Consider the following 21,252-nt stretch of genomic DNA (forward strand, 5'->3'; position numbering starts at 1 on the left):
TCTTCTTTCAGAATGAAGGCAAAGGCATTCACTGTCTTTTCTCAAGAATTCCAAGCCTCTGTCAGCAAATGAAACGCAGTGACAATTAATGTTCTGAGCTGCCCAGTGTGAATCTGCTGTGAAGCTAATTTCTCCTCTGATACACCAATAGAGGGTATGCCAATGAATCATCTAAAATTTTGTTGACTGATCTTTGAACACTACAATTCTATCACTCACTCACCAGGACTAGAATATAAAAGCAAGAAGGCTTTACAAGCCATTGTTCAAACTGCATTTAGAGTATGAGCAGTTTTCAGCCACATATCTAAGAATGCATGCTCTGGCATTACAGAGAGCTCAGAGGACATTTACGAGGATGAAAGGGTTAACATATGAGGCTCTGGGCCTGTACTCATTGCAACAGGGAATTCTCACTGAAACATATCAAATACTGAAAGGCCAAAACCAGGCAGTCCCATCTTTTTATCCCGTGGTCCAAAACCGGTAAGCAAGGGGTCCGTGGACCCCAGACTGGCCTAGAGTGAATGTGAAACGGGTGTTTCTGCAGTGTGTGAGTCTAGGACTAGAGGGCACAGCCTCAGAATAAAAGGACATCCATTTAGAACAGAGATGAGGAGGAATTTCTTTAGCCAGAGGCTGGTGAATCTGTGGAATGCATTGCCATAGATGGCTGTGGAGGTCAAGTCATTGGGTATATTTAAAGTAGAGGCTTTTGATTAGTAAGGACATCAAAGGTTACAGGCATAATGCAAAAAAATAGAATTGAGGGAGGAAAATTAGCCATGATCAATGGCAGAACAGACTTGATGGGCCAAATGGCCTAATTCTGCTCCTATATCATATGTGCCTTGAAGTCAATCCAGTTTGCAAACACTGCAGAAAGCCGACTGTGCATACTGTGACTACAACAACTCAAGCAGTCCAGAGCCGTCACAGACAGACACAGACCATCACAGCCAGCCAATTAGCAATAAGAGGTTGTACTTCCATAGCTCATTGTCACATGCCTCAAACATTGCCCAGTACTCTGCATATAAGGAATCATTTGTACACTGTTTAAATGCAATAAGTGGCCACTTTATTAGGTACAACTGCTCTTTTAATGTAAATACCTAATCAGCCAATTATGTGGCAGCAACTCAATGCATAAAAGCACACAGACACGGCCAAGAGTTTCAGTTGTTCTTCAGACCAAACATCAGAATGAGGAAGAAATGTTATCTAAGTGACTTTAACCATGGAATGGTTGTTGGTGCCAGACAGGGTGGTTTGAGTTATCTCAGAAACTGCTGATCTCTTGGGATTTTCACACAAGTTTACAGAGAATGGCACAAAAAACAAAAAACCTTCAGTGAGCAAAGATCAGAGGAGAATGGCCAGCTAGTTCAGGCTGACAGAAAGGCAACAATAACTCAAATAACCATATGTTATAATAGTGGTGTCCAGAATAGCATCTCTGAACGCACAAGTCTAACCTTAAAGTGGATAGGCTCCAGCAGCAGAAAACCATGAACATATACTCATTGGCCACTTTATTAGGTACAGGAAATGTCTAATAAAATGGCCACTAAGTGTATGTTCTTGAGTGACCTAAGATGCAGTCAGTGCTGCATATACCTGGCTCCCGTGGCATGATCCCCACTGGTATTATCTACAGGTCACCAGCTTCAAGGACAGCTACTTCCCTTGAGCTAGTTAGTTTCTTAAACCAACCAGCACAACCCTAATCAAGAGTTTCGCAACACTATGACCACGTCAATCACTTTGCAGTAAGGCAATTAGAGATAGGAGTTGAGTTAGGCCATTCAGCCCAATGAGTCTGCTCTGCTACTTCATCATGGCTGATTTATTATCCCTCTCAATCCCATTCTTCTGCCTTCTCTCTGTAACCTTTGATGCCCTGAGTAATCAAGAACGTATCAACCTCCGCTTTAAATATACCCAAAGACTTGATCTCAATAGCCATCTGTGGCAATAACTTCCACAGATTCATCACCCTCTGGCTAAAGAACATCTTCCTTATCACTGTTCTTTTATTCCAAAAACTTCCTTTCATTCTGAGCCCTCTGGTCCTAGACACCCCCACGAAAGGAAACATCTTCTCCACATCCACTCTATCTAGGCCATTCAATATTTGATAGGTTTACAATGAGATTCCCCCCGCCCCATTCTAGAGCCATTAAACACTCCTCATCCCCGGAGTAATTCTCGTGAACCTCCTCTGGACATTCTCCAATGCCAACCCTCCTTTTCTAACACGAGGGGCCAAAAATGTCTCAAACCAGTCATGTAGCAATTAGTGCAACACTTTATAGCAGCAACAATTAACGATCAGGTTCAAATCCTGCCATTGTCTGTAAGATATTTGTATGTTCTCTCCATGACCACGTGGGTTTCAGATTCAGATACATTTACTTATCACATGTACATTGAAACAGACAGTGAAATGTGTCTTTGGCATTAACAGCCTAGAAGTGTTGCCACACATTCCAGCGCAAACATAGCATGTCCATAACACAGAACTCAAGAAGCAACTAAACAACAGCAGCAAAACAAGTTCCATTCCTTAACACACACACGTTCACCCACACAGGCCTCCAACCCCATGACAGACCGTCTCCTGCCTCCGATGCATTTGTGGGCTCACAGACCTTGGGCTTTGACCTCCCCAGTAGACTTACTGACCTAGAGCTCTGGATATCAGGCCTTGACCTCAGGACCTGCAAATAATGGTGCATAAGGACACCAAACTCTGGACTCTCCAGTGACCAGGGCCCCAATGTACAGGTCAGGTTTAGTAAATGCGGGCATGCTATGTTGGTGCCAGAAGCATAGTGACACTTGCAGGCAGCCCCCAGTACATCCTCAGACTGTGTCGATAGTTGAGGTTATCAACATCAATTTCTCTCTTTGTATGTGAGAAAGAAAACTCCCCCATGGACAGTCCCAAGCCCAGCTGCAAAAGGAGGGGGGTTGGGCATGGGGCTAGCAATCCAATCCCTTAAAAAACCCAGAGGTAAAGAAATGCCAAAGAAAGCTCCAGAGACCTCATCCCTGGGAGAGGAAGGAGCTTCAAAGATGGGCTACACCTGGGGATAACTTGAAAGACTGGCCCAGGACAGAGGACTCTGGTGAGCTGCGGTCGGCAACCTATGTCCCATTAAGGGTGATGAGGGCTTAAGTAAGCAAGAGATGTGTAATGTTAATCTTTAAGTACGTATTTTCTATTCATACCATCTTTCATTTTTCCCCTCAACTCTGGATAACGCTGTTATTTCAGACCCTTGCTAACCTTTCCTTTCTATGTCTTTTATTCTATCCATGTCCTCGCTCCAACTGCTCTGCATACTCTACTGTGCCAGGGGAGTGAGCTGTCCCACACACAATGAAACAGCAGGCAGCACTAGAGTGCAGACCACTAAAGCCACAAACATGGAAAATTTCATTCACTGAGAGTTTCAAGGGGCTTATGTGGAATAAGGGTGTATTTTCTTTTATTTAAAGGATCTGCATTTATTGTTAATCTCACTGAACACAAGCCTATGTCAAAATGAAAACAAAGAACAGAGGCTATACTTCATTGAGATTTTTTGGAGATCTGATACTGAGGAGACTTGCAAATTTCTACAGATGTAGAGCAGAGCATTCTAATTGGTTGTTTCACCGTCCAGTATGGAGCGTTGCAAACTTGATCATGGGCACTGGCCTCCTCAGCACCAAGACATCTCCAAAATGTGTTGCTTCAAAAAGGCAGTGTTCATCATTAAGGACCCCTATCACCCAGGAAATACCTTCTTCTCTTTTCTACCAGAGCAGGGAGAAGAGCTTGAAGATACACACTCAACATTTTAGGGACAGATTCTTCTCCTCTGCCATCAGCTTTCTGAACAGTGAATGAATCAACCCATGGTCACTACCTCACGATTTTTGCTCTCTTTTTGCACTCCTTATTTTACTTCTTATTACCTGTATTTCATATTGAAATTTATAGCTTTTATGTATTGCACTCTACTGCAGCTGTAAAACAACAAATTTCACAATGTATGCCAATGATATTAACCCTGAATTTGGTTCTAATTTCGATCCACAGTTAAAAGACAGTACATTGCACTTAGAAGCACCATTGATAATCACTTGTAAGAGGTTTCAGAGTAAACTAATGTGTTTATTGTCACTGAGTAATTCAATGAAGGAAATCCAATTGCAGAGAACATCCATTTCCTCAAAAAGACCAACACTTTCTCCAGTGCATTCTCCAACAAAGAGATGTTTAAGATGAATAAAACCAGGGTGATCCATCAATACTAACTCTAAAAACAAGCTTGAGACATTTTATTTGCAGTAATGTTACACAAAATAAACACATCGCCAAAGGTGATGAATGAGTCACTGAGAGAAACTTGAGGTTTACCCACAAAATAAAGATATCCATTCACTCCCTCAGTCAAGGCAGGCCATCTGCACTGGAACATCCACAGTACAGCCAAGTTCCCTACCATTGTATCAGCTTTCCAAATAGTGCATCCACAATTCAGTTCTGCTCATCAGACCCCAAACTGATCTGAATTTCTATTTTCTTATATGATTTCTTTCTCACATGTCTCAACCATTGAACAGTATGCTGCATATAATGAATCATTTCAACACTGTTTAGATATGGTCTTGGGCTATCCCTCTTCTCATTGCTACCATTAAGGTGGTGGTACAGGAGCCGGAACACACGCACACTCAACGCTTCAGGAACAGCTTCTTCCCTTCCGCCATCAAAAAGCAAGTCCATAGGTTGTGGGAACAGTTTAGTGTTGAGGTGGATGAAGTTGAATGAAGTCATCCCCTCTGATTCAACAGCCTGATGGCTGAGGGATAATAAGTATTCCTGAATTAAGTGGTGTGGATCCTGAGGCTCTTGTACTTCATAGAAACATAGAAAACCTACAGCACAATACAGACCCTTCAGCCCACAAAGTTGTGCCGAACGTGTCCCTACCTCAGAAATTACTAGGCTTACCTATAGCCCTCTATTTTACTAAGCTCCATTTACCTATCTAAAAGCCTCTTAAAAGACCCTATTGTATCCACCTCCACCACCGATGCCGGCAGCCCATTCCACGCACTCACTACTCTCTGAGTAAAAAAAAACTTATCCCTGACATCTCCTCTGTACCTACTCCCGAGAACCTTAAACCTGTGTCCTTTTGTGGTAACCATTTCAGCCCTGGGAAAAAGCCTCTGACTATCCACACAATCAATGCCTCTCATCATCTTATATACCTCTATCAGGTCACTTCTCATCCTCCGTCACTCCAAGGAGAAAAAGCTGAGTTCATTCAACCTATTCTCATAAGGCATTCTCTCCAATTCAAGGCATGCTTCCTTCCTGATGGCAGCAGTAAGAGAGCAAGACCTGGGTTGTGGGGGTCACTGATGATGGATGTTGCTTTCCTGTGACAATGCTCCATGTAGCTGTGCTCAATAGTGGAAGGGCTTTACCCATGATAGACTGGGTCATATCCACTACATTTTGTAGAGTTTTTTGTTCAAGGGCATTGGTGTTTCCATACCAGGCTGTGATGCAACCAGTCAATATACTCTCCACCACATATCTATAGAAGTTTGTCAAAGAATGTGGGTGACCATTCTGTGACCACTTTGATCACCAAGACCATAAAGCATAGGAGCTGGCTTAGGCCAATTGGCCCAGATTTTGCCAATGAAGCAAGTGGGGAATAACAACAGTACAAATACAAATAAAGAACAGAGTAAGGATGGGCACTTCAGCCCACCCTGTCAAACTATGCAACTAAACCGAAGCTCTGCAGCATATAGAGCACAACCACACAAACTGATGAAACACTTCAAGTCACAACTTCATTCAGAGCTTCTGCATGCTCACGTGAAAGTCATAACTCAGTACCAAGGCAGTGCGGAGAAGTCTGGTTCAGGTCAGGATGCTGTACGCTCAATCCCATGCAGACTCAAACACAAAAATTTCAGCCAGCCAGGACTGCAGTATCAAAGTCTTTTCCTCCAAATGAGACATCAAGGTTCTAACTGTGCCCTCAGCTGAATCTACAAGATGGCACCATAGCACAAACGTGAAGACTAAAATGGAAGTTCTCCATGATGTCACAGTCAACGTCTTCCCTCAACCAACATAACTGAAAGCAATCTGATTGTCATATTTCAGAATCAGATTTATTATCATTGACATATGTTGTGAAATTTGTTGTTTTATGGCAGTAGTACAGTGCAATACATTAAAAATTACTACAAGTTACAGCAAGAATATTTGAATATATACAAATACATACAGAGAGAGTGCAAAATAATGATGGATCATTCAAATCGATGGCAGTGGGGAAGATGATGTTCCCAGAACACAGTACAGCTTGTACTGGCTACAAGCTCCTGTACCTCCTCCCTGATGGTAGTAATGAGAAGAGGGCATGTCCTGGAAGCTGAAGGTCCTTCATGATAGATGCTCTCTTCTTAAGGCATCGCCTGTTGAAGATGCCCTTGACAGTGGGGAGGCTGGTGCTCATGATGGAACTGGTTAAGTTTACAACTTTCTGCAGCTTTTTCCAATACTGTGCAATGGCTCCTCCATACCAGTCAATGATGCAACCACTCAGGATGTTCAATGGGAGCTTCCATATGAAATGGTGGCCATTTCATATGGTGGCAGAGATCATATCAAAAGCACACCATTGACCATCTGAAATCTTGAGATTCTACCTACATGCAAGTTCTTCTTTTAAGAAAAAAATTCCAAAATCCCAAGTGGCAGAATTGTTTGTGAATATCCTAGAAGTTAATTTGTGATTCCTCCAATAACGTACGGAGGGGCCACTGAACAAGATCCGAAAAGGCTGCAGAAAGTTGTAAACTCAACCAGCTCCATCATGGGCAATGGTCTCCTCAGCAATTGAGGACATTTTCCAAAGGCAATGCCTCAAAAATAGCGCACATGTCATTGAGGACCCTCAACACCCAGGACATGCCTTCTTCCCATTGCTACCATCGAAGGAGGTGGTACAGAAGACATGCATTCAACATCTCAGGAACAGCTTCTTCTCCTCCACCATCAGATTTCTGAATGGACATTGAACCCGTGTACACTATCTCACTATTTTTCCTCCTTTTTTGCACTACTTAAATAATCTAATTTTTATATTTTATATATTTCTTACTGAAATTTATAGTTTTTTAAATTACAGTATATGCATTACAATGTACTGCTGTCACAAAATAACAAATTTCACAACAAATGCCAGCAATCATAACCAGATTCTGACTCAATGTGTTATTCTGGAAATAATCACTAGGTTTCAATAAAGCTTTTAGTTTTTAAAAAAGTATTAAGAGTTAGTTTCCCATGAGCATCTCATTAAGCAAAATTGAAATCATTCCATCATTAATTGTACTTGAGCTTGGCTGTTTATTCAAAATATGTTCTCAAACTATCTTACTGGACAGAGTACAAAGCCAGCAAGCATCAACAAACCTGAAATCGCAATGTGCAATAGATTGTCAGCTGCATGAGAGGATTCCAGCAAATGTTTTATTAGTACTGAGTAATAGAAATAACACACCAGTCAGCCAACAATCAGCATGGCAAGTGACAAAAACAGACAAAACAGCCTAAAAAACATTCAAATATCATGAGACAGACAGGTTCAACCGAATAAATGGTTTCATTGAGTCACAGAGCAACACAGCAAGGAAACAGGCCCTTTGGCCCAACCATTCCATGCTAAACACAGTGACCATCCAGGTTAGTCCAAAATTCCTGTGTTAGGCCCATATCCCTCTAACCACTGCCCAATCATGTTCCAATCCAAATGCTTCTGGAATTATACCATTGTTTCTGCCTTACCTCTTTCTCTTCTAGATACTTTAACACTGAGTGAAAAGTTGCCCCTTCAAAATTTTTCCCCTCTCACACTAAACTTATACCCTCCCCATCAGTTTTGGACTCCCCTACCCTAGGAACACTGTTCTCATCCACCTTATTTATGCCTCTCATAATTTTATTTATTGAGATACCGCGCAGAGTAGGCCCTTCCTTTGAACCGGCCGCCCAACAAACCCTGATTTACCCTAGCCTAATTATGGGACAATTTACAATGACCAATTAATCTAACAACTGGCACATCTTTGGAAAGTGGGAGGAAACCCATGTGGTTACAGGGAGAATGTACAAACTCCTCACAGGCAGTGATGGGAGCTGAACCTAGGATGCTGGCACTGTAAAGCATTGTGCTAACCACTATGCTACTGTGCCACCCCAATTTTAAACACTTCTTTCAGGCCGCCCTTCGTTTTCCTCCATTCCAAAGTGTAAAGACCTAGGCTGGCCAACCTTTTCTACAACTTGGGCCCTCTAGTCCTAGCAAAATCCTTGTAAATTTTATTTGCACTCTTGCCAGTTCAACCACATCTTTTCCACAACTGCATGTCCAAAACAGTATCATTTATAAGTACAAGAGTTTCTGCAGATGCTGCAAATCCAAAGTGACACATAAAAAGCTGGAGGAACTCAGCGGGTCAGGCAGTACCTGTGGGAATGAACAAACAGTCAACATTTCGGTCAAGGCTCTTCATCAGGACTTTAATCAGGAATAAAACTGATTCCACTTTTTCACCGTTTTCCCTTTCCCAGTACTTCTCCAATTCCCTTTTTGTGAGTACCAGTTGAACTTGCTCACTTTCAGCCAACACATTTGATCTCACAACAACTTTTGCATAAAATTAAACTTCGTTTCTCTTCCGTCTGGATTCTTTGTGTTGATTGTGGGTCTCTGTCTCCGTCTGTCTTGCTCCATCACACATGAGTCAACTTCCTTGGAAGGAGAGTTGCAGACTGAGATACAAAAGGCTCAATAGAATTGCAAGCATCAGTCAGCTTAGAAGTTAACTTTGACTTTCCTTGTCCTTGCCAACTGCTGCAAATCTTGCCAGCCTCAATAAATGGGGTGGGAGGGTTGGGTTGAGGGATGAGGGCAAGAGGGCAGCAATGAAACATGCAAATTGACCTCAACATCCTACTAAAGAGGGAGAGGAATTTTGGTTCTCACTTACTTAATACTTTACTGTCACCAAACAGTTGATACTAGAGCATACAATCATCACAGCAATATTTATTTCTGCGCTTTGTGCTCCCTTAAGTACAAATCGAAGTAAATATAATAAAAGTTTAAATTATAAATCATAATTAGAAAATAGAAATGGGAAAGTAAGGTAGTGCAAGTCAGGTCAAAATATTTGGAAGATACGGCCCAGATCCAGGTCAGGATCTGTTCAGCAGTCTTATCACCATTGGAAAGAAGCTGTTCCTAAATCTGGCCATATGAATCTTCATGCTCCTGAACCTTCTCCTGGAGGGAAGTAGGACAAAAAGTGTGTTGGCTGGGTAGGTCTTGTCCTTGATTATGCTGGCAGCACCACTCCGACAGTGTGTGGTGTGAAGTGAGTCCAAGGATGGAAGATTGGTTTGTGTGATGTGCTGGGCTATGTTCACGATCTTCTGCAGCTTCTTCCAGTCTTGGACAGGACAACTTCCATACCAGGTTATGATGCACCCTAGAAGAATGCTTTCTACGGTGCACCTTCTTGTCCAATTGGTAACTAACATTCCCAAACAAGACATTAGCAGAGACATTAAGTTAAGCCAACAAGGATGCAGACGTATTTTATTTTTCTAAATTTAATGATACAGCATAGAACAGACACTTCCAACCCTTTGAGTTGCACCACCCAATTTTACCCTAGCCTAATTACAGGTCAATATACAATAACCAATTGATCCACTAACCAGTTGTGGGAGGAAACTAGAGCACCTGGAAGAAAGCTAAGCACACATGGGAAGGAACGTACAAGCTTGTTTAGAGGACACCAGAATTGAACTCTGAACTCCAAAGTCCTGAGTTGAAATAGCATTGCACTAACCACGACTCTATGGTGATAGCTTATTTTCATTTTATAGCTTATCGACACTCACAAGGCAGGTTCTCCCAGGACTAATGGACAGTGAAGGCATAGCACAGTATCACCATACAGAAAAAAATAAGCATGCTGGTGAACCAATACAGTATGGGCAAATGCATGGAATATTTCTGCCTGAGAACCAAATGGTGTCTGTCAGAGCAGAAATAACCAGAAAAGTCTTTGACAAGTAAGTATAAACTGTTCAAATGTGGTCAATGCTTCTTGAATCATCTGGGAACTGACAATAAGATGATGCAGTACACATTCAAATGAAACATTTTTAAAAACTAATATATCATTCTTAAACAAAGTGCTTTAAACCCCAACACCAACAGGACTGCTTGTCTACTGTTGCACTCACCAAGACCAGCAGTCACAACAGCTTGGAACATTAAATCCCCAGTGTGATTATTCACAAACTATTCGATTCTCTTCAAAGGTATTCCTGAGCTGACAGAAGGACTAAAATAGAAAATGAATTCACAGTGGAACAAGAGAGTGAAATAACTTCTCTTTGGATTGGTAAGTCTTATTTTTAAAAAAAGGAACAGAACACTGGAAAATGCTTTATTTTAAAAAAACACAAGTTTGGTTATATAAAGAATGTGCCAAACAAAGCATCTGACAGACGCACCAAAACAATTGAACTGTTGTGCGCAAGCTGGCAGCGATACAATCACCAATTCAACTGAGAAAGGGTGGGTTAATGTCATCCCATGAAGACCACTCCTGTCCCTAAAATTCCTGCATTCTTGAGCAGTGGTTCGGTAATGCCAGGCTCCTGGTGGTGTCCAAGTAACACACTGCATCAGATTCAATACTGCCAGAATGCCAGATGATTAGGGCACATACTGTTTTAATACTGGTTTACGACTAAGCATCTCACCACCTGTGTTATTGGTTTAACTCATTTGTCTTTTTACCCTCTCCCTTTTCTTTGCCTTCCTCTGAGAGTGGAAGAGATGCCCAGTCTGACCTGCCAGGCATGTCCACAGCTCTGCACTTTGCAACTCCTACAGTCTCTTGCCTTTTCTCCTTCACTTTCTAACTGCTCCCATTCACCAGAAAAACCTTGTTTCTCCCCATTCTGGTCTATACTAATGTTCCAATGTAATGTGTAATGGTCTATATATGCCACCCGGGGGAGAGACATCGAAGGCAGTGTGGGAGAGAGCAGAGATGCAGTGAGTCCGTGCTGGATTGAGTCCGGCCTTTCCCATGCTAGTTAATCACACATTCTCCATATTTCAACCATTTAACGGTGTGATTGAAGTTCCTCCTCAAATTCCGACTAAATTTGTTCCGTCTTAGTATGAGGTCAATTGAAATAAAATATAAAGGTTTAAGGCAGAATATAACTCCATCATGGACAGTATCAAGCCCCTTGTAACTGAGGGTTGGGAATGAGGCAAACAACCCTGTCCTGTAAAAACCTAGAGCTACAGAAACACCAACAGAAGCTCCAAAGACCTCATCCCTGGGAGAGGAAGGATCTTTAAAGACACCTAAAAACAACTTGAAAGTCTGGACCAAAACAGAAGACTCTGGTGAGATGCTGTCAGCAGCCTATGCCCCAGTAAGAGTGATGGGAAGAAGGCTGAATGTGAACTCAAAAAGCTAGGATTGGGACAGTGAACAGTTATCACCTCAGGAATCTGCATCTTCCCAAATCAGAACATTTTCTCTTTCTTACAATAAACTTCTGGCATCAACAAAAACTGTACATTCTAAATATACAGAGGGACTGTGAATACTCGCTCAAGAATGCAAAGGGTCAAACAATCTCACAAAGAGGTCTTGATTCTTCCTTGTTTGTCCTCCACCAGTGAGTGGACTTGATTCTTAGCATTTTATCTGAAACCTCCCATGAATTCCTCAGAACAGATGGACAATACAAGCATGCAACTCTGGGAAGGAATCTGCACATACAGCTAAACACTGCCCACAGCAGAGTGTGACGGGGAGGCAGAAGAACATTCTGCAGTTCTGGCATCTCTACAATCAGCTCACTCCAAAAAAAAGCTTAAATATTTTTATTTTCTTTTGACAAAGGAGCCGAAGATCAAACTACATTATAAATGTGTGTATACAGTATACAGCCTTGAGATTCGTCTTCTTGCAGGCAGCCACAAAACAAAGAAACACAATAGAACCCATTTCAAGAAAACCCCCTCACAAGTCCTAACAAGCGAAGTGTGAATAAAAGAAGAAAATATGCAAACAATAAAAAGTAAACAAATGCAGAGAGCCTGTAAGTGAGTCCACAGCCATGGAGCTGCTGAGGTGAGTAAAGCTGGTTCAGGAGCCTGACGGCCGCAGGCCACATATCAGCGAGTCCATGGCAAATAATTTTTTTCTGATACTCAATTTCCCGCCAACTACCAATCAACTCCCTCCAGATTCTTCCATCAATCAATCATAGTACAGGTAGCACAATGGCTCAGCAGTTAGCGTAACACTTTACAGCACCAGTGATAAGCAATCAGGAGTTCAATTCCCAGTCTGTCCACGAGGAGGTTGTATATTTTCCCTGTGACAGTGCGGGTTTCCACCAGGTGCTCCAGTTTCCCTTACAAATCTGTTTTTTTATTATTATTATTATTATCCAAAATAACAAGAGTACATCGAAGTAGGTAACACTTACAATATCTCAAAGGAAAATAAACAATGTTTTAAAGATTGAAAAATATGGTGAATAATATCCTCCCAGTTTCCTCCCACATTAAAGACGTATGGGTTAGAGTTAATAAGTTGTGCAGATGGTATGTTGGTGCTGGTAGCACGGCGACACTTATGGGCTGCCCTGTCACATCCCTGGACTGTGGTGAATGTTGATGCAAACCACACATTTTTCTATACATGTTCATGCACATTTCAATAGGCCTTAAGGTTCGACAGAACAGATAAGTGTATCCAATAACCTCCGAGGAATACAGATCCCCCTCCCATCAGCAAGTGGAGAATCTCCGAACTGGCTACATCATGGCCTAGTATGGAACAGATAAAACTAGAGCCCAGTCCATCACCACTGAACATATTTACATGGAGTGCTTCCACAAGAAAGCAGCATCCATCACTCAAGGATCCACACCATCCAGGCCAATCTCTCTTCTCACTGCTGCCATTGGGAAGAAGGCATAGGAGCCTTAAGTCCAACACCATCAGGTTCAGGAACAGTTATTACCTTTCGACCATCAGAATCCTGAAAACACACAGATAACTTCACTCACCTAAACAATGAACTAATTCTACAACCTTTGCTGTTGTTCAGTCATATTAGTAGAGTGACCTCAAGATCCATAGGGTTTTCATGGCAAGATATGAAAGTAGTTTGCCAGGCCTTTCTTCTGCGCAGACCCTATCCTATCTGCCCCCACCACCGCCAGCCCATTCCATGCACTCACCACTCTCTGTGTCAAAAAAAACCTACCCTTGATATCTCCTTACTTCCAAGAACCTTAAAACTGTGTCCTCTCTTGCTAGCCATTTCAGCCCTGAGAAAAAGCCTCTGACTATCCACACAGTCAATGCCTCTCATCATCTTATACACCTCTATCAGGTCACTTCTCATCCTCCATCGCTCCAAGGAAAAAAGGCCCAATTCACTCAACCTATTCTCATAATGCATGCTCCCCAATCCAGGCAAAATCCTTGTAAATCTCCTCTGCACCCTTTCTATTGTTTCCACATCCTTCCAATAGTGAGGCGACCGGAACTGAGCACAGTACTCCAAGTGGGGTCTGACCAGGGTCCTATATAGCTGCAACATTACCTCTCGGGTCCTAAGCTCAATTCCACGATTTCTAACCTATCCCTCCACTTCCTCATCCAAGTCATTTATAAAAATCACAAAGAGTAAGGGTCTCAGAACAGATCCCTGAGACACACCACTGGTGACCGACCTCCATGCAGAATATGACCCGTCTACAACCATTCTTTGCCTTCTGTGGGCAAGCCAGTTCTGGATCCACAAAGCAATGTCCCTTTGGATCCCATGCCTTACTTTCTTAATAAACCTTGCATGGGTTACTTTGTCAAATACCTTGTAGAAATCCATATATACTACATCTACTGCTCTACTGTCATCAATGTGTTTAGTCACATTCAATCCGGCTCGTAAGGCATGACCTGCCTTTCACAAAGCCATGCTGTCTTTTCCTAATCATATTTTGCCTCTCCAAATGTTCATAAATCCTGCCCCTCAGGATCTTCTCCATCAACTTACCAACCATTGAAATAAGACTCACTGGTCTATAATTTCCTGGGCTTTCTCTGCATCCTTTCTAGAATAATGGAACAACATCTGCAACCCTCCAAACCTCTCCCGTCCCCATTGATCTTTGCATCATCATCGCCAGAGGCTCAGTAATCTCCTCCCTTGCCTCCCACAGTAGCCTAGGGTACATCTTGTCTGATCCCAGTGACTTATCCAACTTGATGATTTCTAAAGGCTCCTGCACATACTCTTTCTTAATAGATACATGCTCAAGCTTTTCAGTCCGTTGCAAGTCATCCCTACAATTGCCAAGATCCTTTTCCGTAGTGAATACTGAACCAAAGTACTCATTAAGTACCTCTACTATCTTCTCCGGTTCCATACAAATTTTTCCACTGGCACGCTTGATTGGTCCTATTCTCTTGCGTCTTATCCTCTTGCTCTTCACATACTTGTAGAATGCCTTGCAGTTTTCCTTCATCCTGTCTGCCAAGGCCTTCTCATGGCCCCTTCTGGCTCTCCTAATTTCTTTCTTGAGCTCCTCCCTGAACATTTGCCACATTTCTTCCATACATTTCCCTGAGAACATCTGTTTCCAATTTATGTTTCCAAGTTCCTGCCTGATAGGTTCATATTTCCCCTTACTCCAATTAAATGCTTTCCTAACTTGTCTGTTTCTATCCCTCTCCAACGCTATAGTAAAGGAGATAGAATTGTGATCACTATCTCCAAAATGCTCTCCCACTGAGAGATCTGACACCTGATCAGATTCATTTCCCAATATCAGATCAAGTGCAGCCTCTCCTCTTGTAGGCTTATCTACATACTGTGTCAAGAAACCTTCCTGAACACACCTAACAAACTCCACCCCATCTAAACCCTTCGCTCTAGGGACATGCCAATCAATATTTGGGAAATTAAAATCTCCCACCATGACAGCCCTGTTATTACTATACCTTTCCAGAATCTGTCTCCCTATCTGCTGCTCCTCGATATCCCTGTTACTATTGAGTGGTCTACAAAAAACACCCAGTATTGACCCCTTGCTCTTCCTAACTTTCACCCACAGAGACTCCATAGACAATTCCTCTATGTCTTTCTCCTTTTCTATGGCCGTAACACTATCTCTGATCAACAGTGAGACACCCCCCCACCCCCAACCTCTTTTGGCTCCCTCCCTGTCCTTTCTGAAACATCTAAAGCCTGGCACTCAAAGTAACCATTCCTGCCCCGGAGCCACTCAAGTCTCTGTAATGGCCACAACTTCATAGCTCCAAGTACTGACCCATGCTCTAAGCTCATCTGCTTTGTTCATAATACTCCTTGCATTAAAACAGACATCTCAAACCATCAGTCTGAGCGTATCCCTTCGCAACCATCTGCCTATCCACCCTCTCACACTGTCTCCAAACCTTCTCTATTTGTGAGCCAACCACCCCTTCCTCTGTCTCTTCAGTTTGGTTCCCAACCCCCAGCAATCCTAGTTTAAACTCTCCCCAATAGCCTTGGCAACCTCCCCACCAGTATATTGGTCCCCCTGATCGTATAGGTCACTCCTGCCCCAAGAGATCCCAATGATCCAGAAATCCGAATCCCTGCCCCCTGCTCCAATCCCTCAGCCACGCATTTATCCTCCACCTCACTCTATTCCTATATTCACTGTCCTTTTCCCTCAATATCAAAGGACTGGCCATTTGTGTTCAAGGTGGAGTACATGCCTGACTGTATCAATGGTGCTGAGGAGACAGTAAAAGTCCCTGGAGATACTTGATGGAGCTTAGAAGAGTGAGGGGTGATCTCATAGAAGCTTATCAAATATTGAAATATCAAGATAAAGTGGATGAGGAGAGGATGTTTCCTAAACAGAGGGTATCTAGTACCAGAAGGCACAGCCTCAGAAGTGGAATGCCCCTTAAGAACAGAGATGAAGAGGAATTTCTCTAGCCATAGGGCAGTGAATCTATGAAATTCATTGCCACAGATAGCTGTGGAGACAGTGACTGGGTATATTTAAAATGAAGGTTGATCGGTTCTTGATTAATCAGGACATCAAAGGTTATAGGGAGAAGGCAGGAGAATGGGGTTAATAGGGATAATAAATCAGACAAAGTTTAAAGCAAATTCATTATCAAAGTACAATGTGACCATATGCAACCATGAGATTCATTTTCTTGGGGGCATACTCAATAAATCCAATAACCATAATAGAATCACTTAAAGACCTCATCAATAGGGCAGACAACCAGTATGCAAAATACAGCAAAATACGTAAATACAAAAAGAAAAGAAAATATTATTCATAATATTATAAATAAATAAGCAATAAATATCAAGAACACAAGTCCTTGAAAGTGAGTCCGTAGTTTGTGGAAACAGTGAAGGGGCAAGTGAAGTTGAGTGAAGTTACCCCTTCTGGTTCAAGAGCCTGATGGTTGAGGGGTAACAAATGCTCTTCCCCTATCCCAGGTCCCTCTCTGCCTCTCTCCCCTTTCAACTTTCTGCTTCTTTATCTCTACAGTTCTTTCATGCTTATCCCCTTCCCCTCCCCCCTTTATCTTTCCTCTGATTGGTTTTCCACCTGGCGCCTCTAGGCCCTACCCCCTCCCCTATCTCTATTACTGGGCTTCGGCTCTCTCTTGCCCCCCATTCCTAATGAAGGGTCTCGGCCCAAAACGTTGGCTACTCTTTTCTCACGGATGCTGCCTGGCCTGCTGAGTTCTTCCAGCGTTGTGTACGTATTCAAATGTTCTTGAACCTGGCGGTGCGAGTCCTTCTTCCAGATGGCAGACATGATTAAATGGCAGAATGGACTCAATAGGCCAAATTATCTAATTTTGCTCCTGTGTCTTATGGTTGTTATTGTCCAGGTAAACATCACTGACATCACACACCAGCACTTCTACCTCTTTGGAAGCTTAAGAAATCCTGAATGTCCTTAATTACCCTCACCAATCCTTATAGATGGTCTTATGGAACAGTTTTAGGATAGAATTCTATGGCTCAATTCCATAGCCATATCAACCTTGATCTTAGTTAATGGTGGGGCAAGTTCGAAGGCCAGATGGCCAACCCCTGCTCCTATATTTTCTTATGAAAACATCCTATCCTGATACATCATACTTGGAGTAGCAACTCCGATACCCAAGACAAGAAACTGCAGAGTTGTGTACACCGCTCAGCACATTACAAACAGGACTCTCTGCACTTCTCACTGCCTCAGTAAAGCTGCCAACGCAACCACAGATTCCACTCACCCCCTGTCTTTTTCACTTTTCCCACTTCCATTGGGAAGAAAATACAAAAGTTTGCAAACTCACACCAGCAGGCTCAACACAATTTCTATCCCACAGTTATAAAACTGATGAACATTAAATCTGAATTCCTGCTCAAACAATCTCCATCAATGTAGCCCTTGCCCTTTACTGTCTGCCCACACTGCACTTTCTCTATAACTGTAACCAATGTCTTTTGCATTCATTTTGCTTTTCCTTATATACTACCTCAATGTAAATGTTTTGAAATTATCATGCAAAACTTAGTTTTTTTTTCACCTAATTTGGTAAATGTGAGAATAATAAACCAATTCCAATACATGAAAAGCCTATGAGCATCATGGCAGCATAGCGGTTAGCACAACACTATTACATCTTGGCATGTCGAAATTCAGAGATCAATTCTGGCATCCTCTGTAAGTGAGTTTGTACATTCCTTCCTGTGTGTGAGGATTTCCTCCAGGTGCTCCAGTTTCATTCCACAGTGCAAAGTCATACCAGTTAATAGGTTAATTGGTCATTGTAAATTGTCCCGTGATTAGGCTGGGGTTAAACAGGTGGGTGTCTGGGCAGTGAACTCAGTGAGCCAGAAGTTTCTATTCTGTGCTGTATTGCCAAATGCTGAAAATGTGAAATTAAAGTCAATCAAATTTCTGACAGAAACTGAAGACATAAAATAGCAAGTGGAGAGAGAAATGGTTTCACATGCTGAGATACAGCAAGAAACTTGTCTTGCATATTGTTCATACAAATCAGATCATTACACATGGGATTGAGGTATTTAATTTTATAGCATAGTGACAGGCCCTTCTGGTCAAATGTGCCTGTGTGGCCCATTTCCACCTATGCAACCAATTAACCTAGTATGAGAGAAAACAGGAGTAAACCTACCTGGTTACAGGGAGAATGTACAAACTCCTACAGGGCAGGAATTGCCGTACTGCCCCTCAGGGTAAAACAAGATAAAGCAGTAACAGGATGCAAATAAAGTGTTACAGTTATAGGCAGTGTAGGTACAGAATAAAATGCAAAGCTATAATGAGGTAATTAATGATTGAGTTCATTGATTTTTCCTCAGAACTGGGAAAGAAGTTTAAATTCAGAGTCAGAAACAAAGGCAGAGTCTGGGGTGAGAAACAGAATTCAAATGACAATGTCTTCCATACAGCAGAGGTGAATTCATGTTTGTCCCAGATGATGTACAGTACTGATAAAAAGTTTGTGAACCCTGTAAAATTTTCCCTATTTCTGCATAAATATGACCTAAAATGTGATCAGATCTTCATGCAAGTCCTAAAATTAGATAAAGAGAATCCAATTAAATAAATAATACAAAAATATTATACTTGTTCATTTACTGAGAAAAATGATCCAATATTACGTGTATTTGTTGGAAAAAGTATCTGAACCTCTGAGGTAATGCCTTTTGCAAAAATAAATGAACAAGTGTAATGTTCATGTGTTATTTATTTAATTGGATTCTCTTTATCTGGTTATGGGACTTACATGAAGATCTGATCCCATTTTAGGACATATTTATGCAGAAATAGACTAAACTATTCACAAACTTCCTAGCACTACTGTATCTGGAAAGCTTCACAGAGATGAGTACTAATTGGTAGCATTATTAATCACTTCTCATTTATAATAAACCAATTCCAATCATTGTTTCTCTGTCCAGATGCTATCTAACCTCTCCAGTTTCTCCAGAAATTTGATGGACTTTTATTTCAGATTTTCAGAATCTACAGTTTTTTTAAATGTGAATAAGAATTGGTTTATTATTGTTGCATGTAGTGCAAATACAGTTTTGCATGCCTCTGTATTGATTGATTCATTACTGTCATAGGTACCAAGATGCAGTGAAAAGTTTATGTTTGTATGCTATCCAGAAATATTCGAGATGCAATCATCTAGCAAGGTGCATTGCTGAATGGTAGGGAAACTGCATTGCGGCAGACGTCTCTACAACAGGTAGTCAAAACTGCCCCAGGCTTCACTGGCATTAGCCTACCTGCCATCAAGGACACACAGTATATACAGAAAGGTAGCAAAAAAAAGGGCCAGTACCATCATGAAGGTTCCCACCCACCCTGCTCATTGACTGTTTGCCTCTCTCCCATCAGGGATGAGGCTACGTAGCATCCATGCCAGGACCACTAGTAACTGTTTTTGTTACTTTCCCCAAGCAGTAAGGCTGATAACAACATCCACCCACATTTCCACCCTTCCACATCTCCAACCACCACTACTTTATCATTTCCTGTCAGTCACCTTACGTAGAGACACCCTTGTACTGAGCATCACTTTACGGATGTACAAATCAATGTATATAAAAGCTATCTTATGTATTTATATTTATTGTGTTTTTTTACTATTGTATTCTTGATCTTACTGTGTTTTTAGTGCTGCTTTGGATTCGGAGTAACAATTATTTTGTTCTCCTTTACACTTGCATACTGAAAATGACATTAACCATCTTAAGTCAGATCATTCCATATATTTGTGACTTAACATAGTACAAAAGGGGTGGGGGAGAGAAAATTGATGAGAGGGTCACCAGGGACACGTCAAATTTCCTAAATGTTCATTTATCTTAAAACAAAAGACCTATCCCATCTCTTGGCTTCATGTACATCTTCATCCCTGAATCACTTGGTAAAACTAATTTCCATTCATCTTTCCCCAACTGATTTTGTGAATGATGTGGAGGGACACTTGACAGCTAGCCAAAAGCAACAAGTCAGTAGCATTTACAACAACCAGGATCTGCACTGCTCTGAGTGGCATTATTTTTTTAAATTATGGCTCTCTGCTATTTAACCAGTGGGGGAAGAGAATTAGCCAGTAATAAGTCATTTTGTGTTAGCAATGCAATTGAACCTGGAATCCCAACCAATGTGAAACAGCTCATTTACTCAGACTGATTTACAGATTAGACACTTGTTCACCACTGTGCAATTCAAACATATTATTGAGAACATTTAAACACTACATTTGATCCCAAGGAACATCTGCTGCATTTCTGCTGGTAAACGCTGATGCTTCACAGTTTATTTAGAGATACAGCAGGCAACAGTCCCTTCCAACCCTTCGAGCTGTGCTGCCCAGCAACCCACTGATTTACCTTAGTCTAATCACAGGACAATTTACAATGACCAATTAACCTACTAACAAGTACTTCTTTGGACCTGGAGGAAACCCATGCATTCCACAGGTAGAACATTAAAATTCCTTACAGACAGCAAAAGGAATATTTAATAATATAATAACAATCACAGCACGGAAACAGGCCATCTTGGCCCTCCTAGTTCGTGCCGAACCCTTAATCTCACCTAGTCCCACCTACCCGCACTCAGCCCATAACCCTCCACTCCTTTCCTGTCCATATACCTATCCAATTTTACCTTAAATGACACAACTGAACTGGCCTCTACTACTTCTACAGGAACCTCATTCCACACAGCTATCACTCTTTGAGTAAAGAAATACCCCCTCGTGTTTCCCTTAAACTTCTGCCCCCTAACTCTCAAATCATGTCCTCTAGTTTGAATCTCCCCTACTCTCAATGGAAACAGCCTGTTCACGTCAACTCTATCTATCCCTCTCAAAATTTTAAATACCTCGATCAAATCCCCCCTCAACCTTCTACGCTCCAATGAATAGAGACCTAACTTGTTCAACCTTTCTCTGTAACTTAATTGCTGAAACCCAGGTAACATCCTAGTAAATCGTCTCTGCACTCTCTCTAATTTACTGATATCTTTCCTATAA

At 41.8% G+C, this 21,252-nt stretch overlaps 1 protein-coding gene and 1 long non-coding RNA gene across 5 annotated transcripts in view; one reads left to right on the forward strand and one right to left on the reverse strand.

Annotated features, from left to right (window-relative positions):
- Positions 1 to 21,252, reverse strand: part of LOC132407065 (granule associated Rac and RHOG effector protein 1-like) — a 244,548-nt gene that overhangs the window by 134,408 nt on the left and 88,888 nt on the right. The window lies entirely within an intron of this gene.
- LOC132407066 (uncharacterized) overlaps positions 1 to 21,252 on the forward strand; it is a 68,423-nt gene that overhangs the window by 30,388 nt on the left and 16,783 nt on the right. The window contains exon 2 of the long non-coding RNA XR_009516368.1: positions 10,430 to 10,512. This is a non-coding gene — a long non-coding RNA (uncharacterized LOC132407066). The remainder of the gene's footprint in view (positions 1 to 10,429; positions 10,513 to 21,252) is intronic.

This window comes from Hypanus sabinus, chromosome 17, assembly GCF_030144855.1.
Source record: "Hypanus sabinus isolate sHypSab1 chromosome 17, sHypSab1.hap1, whole genome shotgun sequence".
Lineage (NCBI taxonomy): Eukaryota > Metazoa > Chordata > Chondrichthyes > Myliobatiformes > Dasyatidae > Hypanus > Hypanus sabinus.